This window comes from Aethalodelphis obliquidens, unplaced genomic scaffold (genome assembly GCF_003676395.1).
Source record: "Aethalodelphis obliquidens isolate GAN/ISIS:26980383/991018 unplaced genomic scaffold, ASM367639v1 scaffold7, whole genome shotgun sequence".
Lineage (NCBI taxonomy): Eukaryota > Metazoa > Chordata > Mammalia > Artiodactyla > Delphinidae > Aethalodelphis > Aethalodelphis obliquidens.
The window spans coordinates 63,211,158-63,224,014 of NW_020837951.1; the positions used below are offsets into that span (position 1 = coordinate 63,211,158).

The 12,857-nt window shown below is 36.6% G+C and overlaps 1 protein-coding gene across 10 annotated transcripts in view; it reads right to left on the minus strand.

Annotated features, from left to right (window-relative positions):
• NFIB (nuclear factor I B) overlaps nucleotides 1–12,857 on the minus strand; it is a 235,712-nt gene that overhangs the window by 88,344 nt on the left and 134,511 nt on the right. The gene's annotated exons all lie outside the window — the stretch shown is intronic.

A 12,857-nucleotide genomic window follows, 5' to 3' on the forward strand; every position in this document is an offset into this window, starting at 1 on the left:
CTCAAGCGTGGTGCTCTCTGTGAATGCCAGGAGACCCAGACTCTGTCCTGCTAAGTCATCTCAACGAAAAGATTTCTCCTCTCTTTCTCTTCGTGGCACGCTCACCAACACTTAGGCCAAGCAGAGACAAGGCCAAACTTTTCTCATTTTTCAGAAGGCGATGCACCACAATAAACTGTGTTATCTATCGGGGGCAGGGAAGGAGAGGCAAGGAGAAAGGTGCCAATAATGCAGTGGGATTACCACTGACTTCACGTTTTGACCCACGAAAAAAATGAGTTTTAACCCACATTTGCCAATAACTAATTGGGACCTTGGGCAAATCACTTAACCTCTCTGCGTTGTTTTCATAAGTAAAGTAGAGAAGTTGGACTAGCCGTCGATAAGCACTGACAACCTGATTTTTTTTTTTTTTTGAGTAATGTTTCCAAGCATGTGTCAAACAAATAAAGATACTGGATTATAGTAGTAAATTACTCATTTAAAAACTTTAACTGTCTCGGGGGTGGAGGGGTATAAAATATAAATATAACATAAAGCAACAATCATAATACAGGTAGAGAGGCCCAACTCTGCCTGGGAGAATCCAGTAAGACAGATGGAAGAGTTCGGACATAACAGATGAACAAGTGTTTGTAGGGTGGATGCGGCAGTTCTGGCAGAGGAAATAGCAGAGCACATGGATGAAAGGGAAAGGAAAGGAACCTAGTATACTTGGTATCTGATACTGAACAGCATTTAAAGCCATGACACAGAATATGGGTATATAAGGAGTGAACCATCAGTTTTCAAGAAAGTCAGATCTGTGTTTTATGAAGTGTATTCCTACAGAGTCTTAGAAAAAGAAAGAGCAAGTAGAGAATAGAGATAAGGTTTTTGCACTACTGGAAGCAAGAAATCATGTGTAGGGCCCAAAGAAGGGTAACAGGAACTGAAAGGTGGGGTGGATTTTAAAGAGCTTCCAAAAGAAAAGATGAATGGATACATGGGGGATCCTGAGAAAAAACTTATGAACTACTCTAGCCGAGGGTGTCTGGGGAGATTCCTGTGGCCCTGTAGAGATAAAGTCTGGTAGAAAAGAAAAGGAATTGAATTTTTGGAGTTGTCACCCATGCGACCTATACGGAAACGTGTCCAAAAAGAAGTTGGGCACGAGAAACATGAGGAGAGAGATCTGTTCCAAAGGTATGCATCTAGGAATAATAAGAGGTGAATGAAACTTAAAAGTCACAGGGGGGACTGAAAACACACAGAAAACTAAAGACAGAAATCTGGTTAATAAGTAACTGAAAGAAAACATTATGGTTCCTGGATTACCAGGAAAAGGCCCTGTTTTCAAGAGCACAGGCAACAAAAGCAAAAATAAACAAATGGGACTACATCGAACTAAAAGGTTTCTGCACAACAAAGGGAACAATCAACAGTGAAAACGCAACCTATAGAATGCGAGAAGACAGCTGCAAACCATAGGTCTGATAAAGGGTTAATCTCCAAAATATATAAGGAACTCCTACAACCATAGCAAAACAAAACAAAACAAAAACGACTAATAACCTGGTTTAAAATGGGCTAAGGACTTAAATAGCCTCTTCTTCAAAGAAGATACACAAATGGCCAACAGGCATATGGAAAAAGGCTCAACATCACTAATAATCAGGAAATGCAAATTAAAGTTAAAATAAGATGTCACTTCACACCTGTCAGGATGGCATTATCAAAAAACAAAAAAAGACAGTAAGTGCTGTGGAGAATGTGGAGAAACTGGAACCCTTGCACACTGTTGGTAAATGCAAAATGGTGCAGCCACTATGAAACATAACATGGGTGTTCCTCAAAAAATTAAAAATAGAATTACAATACGATCCAGAAATCCCACCTCCAGGTATGTATCGAAATCAGGATCTCAAAGAGATATGTGCACTCCCACGTTCACTGCAGCGCTATTCATAATAGCGAAGATGTGGAAACAACCTCAATGTCCATCCACAGATGAATGGACAAAGAAAATATGGTATATTCATACAACAAAATACTGTTTAGCCTTTTTTTAAAGGAAATTTTGCTATATGCAACAACATGAATGAATCTTGAGGACATGATGCTAAGTAAAATAAACCAGTCACAGAAAAACAAACGCATGTCCATCTATATGAGGTACCTAAAATAGTCAGTATCATAGAATCAGAGTAGAACGGTGGTTGCTAGGGGCTGGGACAAAGAGGAAATGGGGAATTGCAATCAACAGGCAAAAAGTTTCCGTTTGATCAAGATGAATAAGCTCTAGAGATCTGTTGTACAACATTGTAACTAGAATCACTTAAAAATTTCTTAAGAAGGCAGATCTCATGTTAAGCGTTCTTGCCACAATCAAATTTTTAAAAAAATTAAAGCAAGGATAAAGTTTCAGTAGAGCGTGGTCAGGTGAACCAAATAAATGTTCAAGAATACGGAAGCAGGAATAGAATGGAAAGGAAACACTGGACTCAGGTCATAAAAAGTGAATTTAATGAGAATCATTTCAAGTGGGGACAGAAGTCCAATTGCAGGAGAAATTAAGTAGAAATTTTAGTCTTTTATATCATGTCATGAAAAAGAAGAGCAAGATGGGTCACTTGGTTGAAGGGGGTTGTCTGAATGAGGGACAAAATATGCTTTTTTTTTTTTTTTATTTTGCGGTACGCGGGCCTCTCACTGTTGTGGCCTCTCCCGTTGCGCAGCGCAGGCTCAGCGGCCATGGATCACTGGCCCAGCCGCTCCGCGGCATGTGGGATCTTCCCAGACCAGGGCACGAACCCGTGTCCCCTGCATCGGCAGGCGGACTCTCAACCACTGCACCACCAGGGAAGCCCAATATGCATTATTTTTAAAGTAAGAAGTTGTCAGGAAGAAGTTAATAGAGTAAGGGAGATATACTGAGAGGACCAGGAAAAGTAAGGGACAGAGAACATTTTCAATGGAGAGAGACAAGTTGGTAGTTTCAGAAAGAAGGAGCACTATGGAAAGGCAAGTAGGAAAAATATTTATACAATGTGAATACAAGAGACTAAGATATAAAGTGTTGCCAGGGGAAAAGCAATCTCAAAAGATACATTTGTACTCTTTTTCTTGTCATTATTAAAAACTATGTAACAAAATTTCATTCCACGTCTCCTGGCAGGCCAAAAGGCTTACTTTAGGAAAAAAGGACTACCTTAAAACTCAAATTCTATTCCACCGTGAGACTTGAAAATATCTGTTTCTTTTGTCTCTTTTATGTAACCTCTAACATCCTATTCTTATGCATCTTATGATCCGTGACTCTGTTTATGTCATCTAGGGGAGTGCAGTGTAAAAATTCAACACATTTCTATTGGGATTCACAACAAATGATACTTCTTGCAGAAAGTCTTCTTGATCAACCCAGCTGGAAGAGAAAGTAGGATGAAAGAGCCCTCCCTTTTACCTTTTACCAAGCACCTGCTACTTGCCAGGTATGTTCTCCCATCTATGTTTACAACTGGCATGGGTATAATTGACTGTGCTGAGTTCCAGAGAAGGGGGCTGATTTGGTCACGGCCCTCATGATCACTGTAAAACTTAGAACCTTGATTCAGGGGAAATTTTTAATTCCAACATTCATATTCGTTGCACTTCACCACACTCCTTACACAATGGCTGGAAACAGTATTTCACAACTTTGAACTCCCATGACACTTGAGTTGTAGCACTAAGTAATATTAGGTTTCCACAATATGTATAGAATATTGTATGTACTTATGGGCTGAAACTTTGGGGAGAGCAAGTTTTATGTGTAACTCACTTTTCAATCTTCCACAGCATTTAGTCTAATGCCATGAACAAAACAGATGCCCATTAAATATCTGTGGCTGAAAAAATCTACCTACAGACAGCTCTTTCAGGGCTGTTTATTGTTCTTGGTGTGGAACGGTGGAGGACAAACGGCTGTCTCTACTCATACAGAGCTGAACCAATCCACGCCCTGTCTCCTGGAATGTAGTATTTAATTCTGAGCTCAGCAACCAGTTGGCACTCAATTAGTAGTATTCATGGCCTAACAGGGTGGATAATTGGGGCGATATAGATAAACCCGCTTCTTTCATGTCCTTATAAAATATTCCTAAATTGTCTTTCTTTTCCCCCAAAAACTAATATTACAAGTGATCAGACTGGACCCATTGTAGAGGCTGGGCATGGTGCCAACTGCGATGTAGATCAACTTTTGAGGAGTGAGTCATACATGAGCAGCCATAATGCAACCTGCAAAAATAAGTAGCTGAGGACTATTGCCTCCTGGACCTTTTAAGATTCATCTGCTAACAAAACTCATGACCTATCCTCTCCTCCTTTACTCTGAGTTCCATCCTAAATTTGAACATTTAAGAACTTTACTAATGGGATGTCTTCAAAAAAGTTAGAGGATAAAGAAGAAAAATGTCTCTGAAACAAAATCTATTAGGAAAAAAATCCTTTGATTTTTGTACTGACCCCCATGGACTTCATTCTCAAATTACTTAAAAGCTTTACCTATTGTGTTGGCCCAAAAGTTTGTTTGGCTTTTTCCATAACATCTTATGAAAAACCCAAACGAACTTTTGGGCCAACCCAATATGATGTCAGGTCTTACCACAGTTAACCCATCCTTTTACTGTCTTTCTATTTATAATTTTATGACTAGAAAGCCTGTTTATAGTCTGTTGCATATTGTAAAGAGCCGAAGTTTAGAATCAAGTATCATGAAATAGTGCATTGCCCCCCATAAAAAAAGTTGATTCTGGTGGATATGATAAATAAGGATGTGAGAATGAGTGGGCATGAACTTATTAACTGAGGAGTGAATGGACTGTTATAAAAAAAAAGTCAGAGTGAATTTTCCCCTTTCTTTGACATTGAACACGATATTCTAAGATAAAACATGCTCTATGAGGTCATGCAGGGCCTATGCAAATATATCTGCCTTCATACGCAAATAGCAGAGAAAAATGTTGTATTATTTCTGTAACTGTTAGAGAGTACTGTTTGTCCCAAATGCTAAATTTTGACAAAAACAAAGTGAAAAGTCAAACAAACGTAGGCCCTAGTGATCCCTGCAGATGATGACTACAACTGCAGATGCTAGTTTTCTTGATAATTATTTGGTTGGTTTTCATTAGTTTCATGACAACCATTTGGTAGCTTCAATCTCAGTATCTATAAAGTAGAGTAGGGGAGAAATCAACCTCCAAATTTGTTTGATTTAAAATTTTTCTTAAATGCAAGACCAGCATATTATTATAGTTAATGATACTATTACGGGTCAAAGGAGAAATCAAAAGAGAAATAAAAAAATACCTTGAGACAAATGAAAATGGAAATGGAACACACCAAATTTTATGGGATTCAGCAAAAGCAGTTCTAAGAGGAAAGTTATCGTGACAAAAGTCTATCTCAAGAAATAAGAAAAATCTAAAATAACCTAAATATACACTCAAGGAACTAGAAAAAACAACAACCAAAGCCCAAAGTTAGCAGAAGGAAGACAAAACAAAGATTAGAGCAGAAATAAATAGAGACTAAAATGATAATAGAAAAGATCAATAAAATTAAGAGCTGGTTCTCTGAAAAGATAAACAAAATTGATAAACTTTTATCTAGACTTACCAAGAAAAAAAGATAGATGCCTTAAATAAATAAAATCAGAAATGGAAGAGGAGACATTACACCTGGTACCACACAAAGTATCATAAGAGATTACAACGAACAATTATACTCTAGCAAATTGAACAACCTAGAAGAAATGGACAAATTCCTAGAAACATACAACCTACCAAGAGTGAATTGTGATGAAATAGAAATTCTGAACAGACCAATTACTAGTAAGGATATTTAATCAGTAATCCAAAACCTCCCAAAGAAACAAAAGTCCAGGAACAGACTGCTTCACCAGTGAAATTTTTTTGGACATGTATTTCCTTGTTTAGAAATTTCTAACAGAGCTTCCCTGGTGACGCAGTGGTTAAGAATCTGCCTTCCGATGCAGGAGACACAGGTTCAAACCCTGGTACAGGAGGATCCCACATGCCACGGAGCAACGAAGTCCATGTGCCACAACTACTGAGCCTGCGTTCTACAGCCCACAAGCCACAACTACTGAAGCCCACATGCCTAAAGCCCATGCTCCACAATAAGAGAAGCCACCGCAATGAGAAGCCCACGCACAGCAACGAAGACCCAATGCAGCCAAAAATTAATTAATTAATTTTTTAAAAAGATGTTAAAAAACAAAAGAAATTTCTAACAGAGCTATCATTAAGTACCTTTGTCAGGAGATGCCTACAAGAATCTAGATTGGAAAACGGGGACAGGCAAGACTGTCAGCTCTTCTTGCAAATCCACACAACATTGGGACAATCAGCCCAGCCTTTAGGTGCAAGGTGATGGATCACCCAAGGTACAGCCCAGCATCCCCCATGTGCAGATCTAGATGAACAGCAGGAAACTTCACAGGTGTAGATTTCAAGTGCAACCCCAAATGACGAATGACTTTCTTTGGTAGTGCCCAAACAAGACACCAGAACAGAATCTGTAGAAAATCAAATCTATCATGATCAGCATTCCTACCTGAATGCAGTTAACCTACCAAACATTCAAAGAAGAATCAATACAATCCTTCTGAAACTCTTCTAAAAAAATCAAAAGCATGTCCAAAGTCACGTTATGAGGTTAGCATTACCTTGGTACCAAAATCAGATAAGGATGTCACAGGAACAGCAATAACAACAAAAATTATAGGCCAATATCCCTCATGTACATGGATGCAAAAATCCTCAACAAAGTATCAGCAAAGCAAATTCAACAATACGTTAAGAGGATCATACACCATGATCAAGTAGGATTTATTCCAGTGGTGCAAGGATGGTTCAATAACCACAAATGATATACTACATTAAGGAATGAAGCATAAAAATTATTTGATCATCTCAATAGATGCGAAAAAAATTTCTGACAAAATTCAACATCCATTCATGATGAAAACTCTCAACAAAGTGGGTACAGAGAAAATGTACCTCAACATAATAAAGACCATATATGCAATCCAACAGCTAACATCACACTCAATGGAAAAGCTGAAACCTTTTCCTCCAAGATCATGAACTAGACTAGGATTCTCACTCTCTCCAGTTTTACTCAACATAGTACTGGAAGTCCTAGCCAGAGCAATTAGGAAAAGAAGAAGAAGAAGAAAAAACAAAAGAAATAAAAGGCATCCAAACTGTAAAGGAAGAAGCAAAACTGGCACTATTTGCAGATAACATGATATTTTATATAGAAAACCCTAAAACTCCATCAGAAAACTGTTAGAACTAATAAATAAGTTACAGGACATAAAATCAATACTCAAAACTCTGTTGCATTTCCATACATTAATAATGACCTAAAAGATAAAGAAATTAAGAAATAAGGAAACAATCACATTTACAATTACATCAAAAAGAATAAAATATCTAGGAATAAATTTAACTAAGGAGTTGAAAGAACTGTATATTGAAAACTACAAGACGTTAATGAAAAAAATTGAAAAAGACACAAATTAATGGCAAGATATTCTGTGCTCATGGATTATGATAAATAATATTGTTAAAATGTCCATACCACCCAAAGCAATATACAGATTCTATGCAATCCCTATCAAAACTGCAATGGTGGGCTTCCCTGGTGGCACAGTGGTTGTGAGTCCACCTGCCGATGCAGGGGACGCGGGTTCGTGCCCCGGTCCGGGAAGATCCCACATGCCGTGGAGCGGCTAGGCCCGTGAGCCATGGCTGCTGAGCCTGCACGTCCAGAGCCTGTGCTCCGCAACAGGAGAGGCCACAACAGTGAGAGGCCCGCGTAACGCAAAAAAAAAAAAAAAAAAAAAAAAAAACTCCAATGGCATTTTTCACAGAAATAGAAGTTATAAAATTTATATGGAACAAAAAGAGATCCCTAATAGCCAAAGCAGTCTTGAGAAAGAAGAACAAAGCAGGAGGCATCTCTCCCTGATTTCAAACTATATTACAAAGCTATAGTAATTAAAAGAGTGTGGTATTAACATAACACAGACATACAGATCAATGGAACAGAATAGAGAACCCAGAAATAAACCCACATATATATGGTCAATTAATTTTTAACAAAGGAGCCAAGAATATACAATGGGAAAAGGACAGTCTCTTCAATAAATGGTGTTGGAAAAATTGGACAGGAGCCAGATGCAAAAAAATGAAACTGGACCACTATCTTATTGTACTCAAAAATTAACTCCAAATGGATTAAAGACTTGAATGTAAAACCTGAAACCATAAACCTTCTAGGAGAAACACAGTAAGCTCCTTGACATAGACCTTGGTAATGATTTTTTAAAATCTGACACCAAAAGCAACAACAACAAAAGAAAAATAAACAAGTGGGACTACATCAAACTAAAAAGCTCTGCATAACAAAGGAAACTATCAACAGAATGAAAGGCAACTTACTGAATGGGAGAAAATATTTGTAAATCATATATCAGATAAGGAGCTAATATCGAAAATACTTAAAGAACTCATACAACTCAACAGCAAAAAATCAAACAATCTGATTTTAAAAATGGGCAGATCTGAATAGATGTTTTCCAAAGAAGACATACAGATGGCCAATGCAGGTACATAAAAATATGCTCTACATCTTTACTCACCAGGGACATGCAAATTGAAACCACAATGAGCTATCACCTCACACTTGTTAGAATGGCTATTATCAAAAAGACTAGAAATAACAAGTGTTGGAGAGGTTACAGAGAAAAGGAAACCCTTGTGCTCTGTTGGTGGGAATGTAAATTGGTAGAGCCACTATGGAAAAGAGAATGGAAGTTACTCAAAAAATTAAAAATAGAACTAGCATATGATCCACAGATTCCATGTCTGAGTATTTATCCAAAGAAAATGAAAACACAAATTCCAAAAGATATATGCACCCCCATGTTCTTTACAGCATTATTTACAATAGCCAAGAAATGGAAACAACCTAAGTGTCCACTGATGGGTAAATGGATAAAGAAATTGTGGTATGTATGTGGTACATACATACAATGGAATATTATTCAGCCATAAAAAAGAACAAAATCTTGGGCTTCCCTAGTGGCGCAGTGGTCGAGAGTCTGCCTGCCGATGCAGGGGACGCAGATTTGTGCCCTGGTCCAGGAAGATCCCACATGCCATGGAGCAGCTGGGCCTGTGAGCCATGGCCGTTGAGCCTGTGCGTCCGGAGCCTGTGCTCTGCAACGGGAGGGGCCACAGCAGTGAGAGGCCCGTGTACAGCAGAAAATAAATAAATAAATAAAAAGAACAAAATCTTGCCATTTGTGACAACATGGATGGACCTTGAGGGCATTATGCTAAAGTGAAATAAGTTAGAGAAAGGCAAATACTGTATGATCTCTCTTATATATGGAATATATATAAATATAAATTAAAATAATATCTTAAATGTAAGATGAGCATATTGCTATAGCTGATACACCTTATTTAACTTATTCAATTATTTTTGTAATTCCATTTTTGTTCCAGGTAGGATATAAGGTGGCTTATTTGACATTTACCCAATATATGATCTTAATGGTCCCCAGAGGTTTTGCCCCACTATACACAAAAGCTGCCCCACAAAACAGCACAAGCATCCTACAAATTTTGCAAAAAAGAAAAGTAGGATAAGTCCATGTCATTCTAGGTCAGAAAGCTCTGGTTAATGATACTTGGAATGCTTCAGAAGTTTTCATCACAGAATTTGCAAAGTGTCCTAAGATTCAATGTTTCTTTGTTATATTTCCTGCCAAGAGAGAGCTCCCCACAAACCTACAGTCTTCCTGAACTCCAAGAAGAGGCATCCACTTCTAGCAGGCTTAGAGGCAAAATCAAACTTCTAGATTGCCTTGTTTTCCTTGGATATCAAGCACTCCAGCATTAGGTAACTGATTAAGATTGGGAAGTCTAAAAGTTCATAGCCCAAGGGATGTAGAGACACAAAATAATATAGCAAGTCAAAGTTCATTTCAAAAGATTATAATCCAATCACACACATCTTCTAAAAGCGAAAGTAGAGGTTTTAATCATTGTAAATAAAATTAGGTCTGTGTCTAAGTTCTTAAATTAATGGTTTGCTCTCCTTTGCTCCACAACAGTTGTTTGCTATAGTTGAAAGAGGACTCTTGCAGGTCTACTGCTTAGAAGGGATTAATTTACTGTTCAGAAAGAAGTATCTAGATATAAACATATAACTTTTGACCCCAACATAAATAAGAGAAATGTGCATCATACAAAAAATGAAGTAGCCTAGTGGTTCTTGACCAAAATAACAATGTCATGTCCTTGGACAAAGTCAGACCTTTTGGACACCTTAGCCCAGAAAAGAGTATGGTGCCCATCCCCACTATGTAACAAAGAATAAATACAAAAAATTAAATCACGAAATAGTATAAGGAAATACTGCAAAGACTATTTAAGTGCTTTTAAAATAGTAAAATAAACCTACTTAAGCTCTTTTAAAAATAAGTAGCAAATATTCTTCCTCCCCAAAAATGTGTCGCTTTTGTTCAAATGCATGTGATTAGCTTGCTAACTAAGTACAAATCCCAATCAGGAAACACAAATTAAAAACTAAAGGCCTATCTGTAGACTCCATACTACAGTCTGAAGAACCTTAAGGTCACCCTTCAGAAGTTCTTCTGAATCAGATAGTCATGTCTGATGCTGGAGAAAACCCAAGCCAGAGGGATGCCCAGTTTGTAGGAGACCCATGCATCTGTACTTATAGAATGACTGGATGTGATCCCACCTTCATGTCAACAGTGGTAAACTGATTTCAAAGGGCCTTTACCTCCAAAAGGGCTTGAATTTTTGCCATCTCTTCCCAAGCTGTTATGAAATAAACACAGAAGTAGATGGTGGCAATGTCCAGGGGTTGCACATCTCCCAGTGGAAAACTACTAGTGACAAGAAAGAGCTGGAACTCAAGGCAATCTTTTTCAAAAGTTTACTTTCTCTTTGTTATAACAATACAAACAGCAAAGTGATTCGACTGTTTCATTGCTCATGGTAGTAGATTGAATTTGCCTGTAAGTGTATCATGCCTACTTGATACGGTAATTCAGAGATTTCACATTTCAGCCAAAGCCAGAAAACAGAGATGAAAAGAGCCTCCAAGAGATAAATTATGCTCTAAAAATACCAAACATGCTTATACTTATGAAAAGAGCTTTTAATAATAAGTATAATTTATCCCAATTGACTGCAAAACAAAAACCTTAATAAGTTATGATTTTTCGCATTTCCAGTTAGATACTATTTAATATTTCTAGTGATTTGATTTATGTCAAGTTATTACAGAACAAACTCTTACTTCCATCAAACAGAATTCCTTCATAATCTCTAAGGTTAAGTCCATAATATAATGATACACAAAGCATGTTGAAACGATAGAATGCTTCTGAATCATCAAAGAAAATTCTAATTTTATTCCACTTAATTTTGATATTTTATGTTTCATTATATTCTATCTCTGAAAAACTGGTAACCAATGTACAATTTACATATACATAATATTCAACTAATCATAATATACATTTACCTACAACGTTCCAGTTTTCAGACATAGTTCACAAAAGGTTTGATTTCCAAGGAAAATTTAAGAGGGAAAATAATAGAGATGCTTTATCTTGATTGTTTCTGTTACCCATATTATATGTAAACAGATAAATTAATAGGTGCTACACTGAATGTAGTAAAGAAAATTTAACCAAGCTTCTCAACAAATATTGAAAAATCATATTCTGTCATTATATAACTATTCAGAGATTATTCATTCAGCTCAAGTAGAGAACATTTTAAGCGAGTATGATTCTTTCTGTACATGTTCAGAAATGCATTTCAAACAATAACAGCTTTATTAATTTCAAACCAAGCTGTCATTCAAATGCAAAGAGCATATCCTTTGTTTAGTCTGACTTAACAATGCTTATCAACTCTTTTTCTAATAAAGGTCCCCCTCCCTGCCAGTTCTTGTAAAATGAGTGAAGAAGCTTTTAAAAAATGTTTGGATACAATTCACTTTTGGTTATCATGCTACACAGAGAAAACATTAATAACTAAAAAGAAGAAATTTTAGTAAAGTTGAAGACATTACAAGCTAATAAATTTTCTCAACTTCAGAAAATTTCTGACAAATTTTATTATATTCTACATAGCTCGCTTTCTTGGCCCCATCCACACAAAAAATAAAATAATCAATTTAACTGGAAGTTACATTTAAAATTTTTCAGCTTTTTCAATGTTTTGCTACCAATTTTTAGTCATATTAAATGACTTGGATGAAAGTAAAGAAAAATCAACTTAGTATACATTTTATATCTATACTGAATTAGAATATTTTATCTTTGAAGGATATACTACTTTTGTCATACAATCTGATTTTGTACGATACAGAATAAGTTAATATGCAGTTGGAAAATTTTTTTCGAAGATAAAAATAGAGAACAAAATATAGGCAAGACTCAGAAAGAAAAAAATATATTCTGTTTTGACTTTGCATTTTTACTTACATATTTACTTGTTATATCTTTCTAACATCGTTTTAAAGCAAGAATGCTCTGACACATTTTCTTGTAGTTTTGCGGGTTCTTCAGCCTCACATTAGCAAAGTATTATGACAGGAAGACCAAGCAATTAAGGACCTAAAACTAAGTCTACCTGTGGAAACTTTTATGATTCCCTTTTATAAATTTGGGTGTCTATTTTCAATGAAAAGCCAAATGAGATCATTTTGGAGGTGGAGGTTATATGTGGTCGGTTTGAATTTTTTTACCTGTT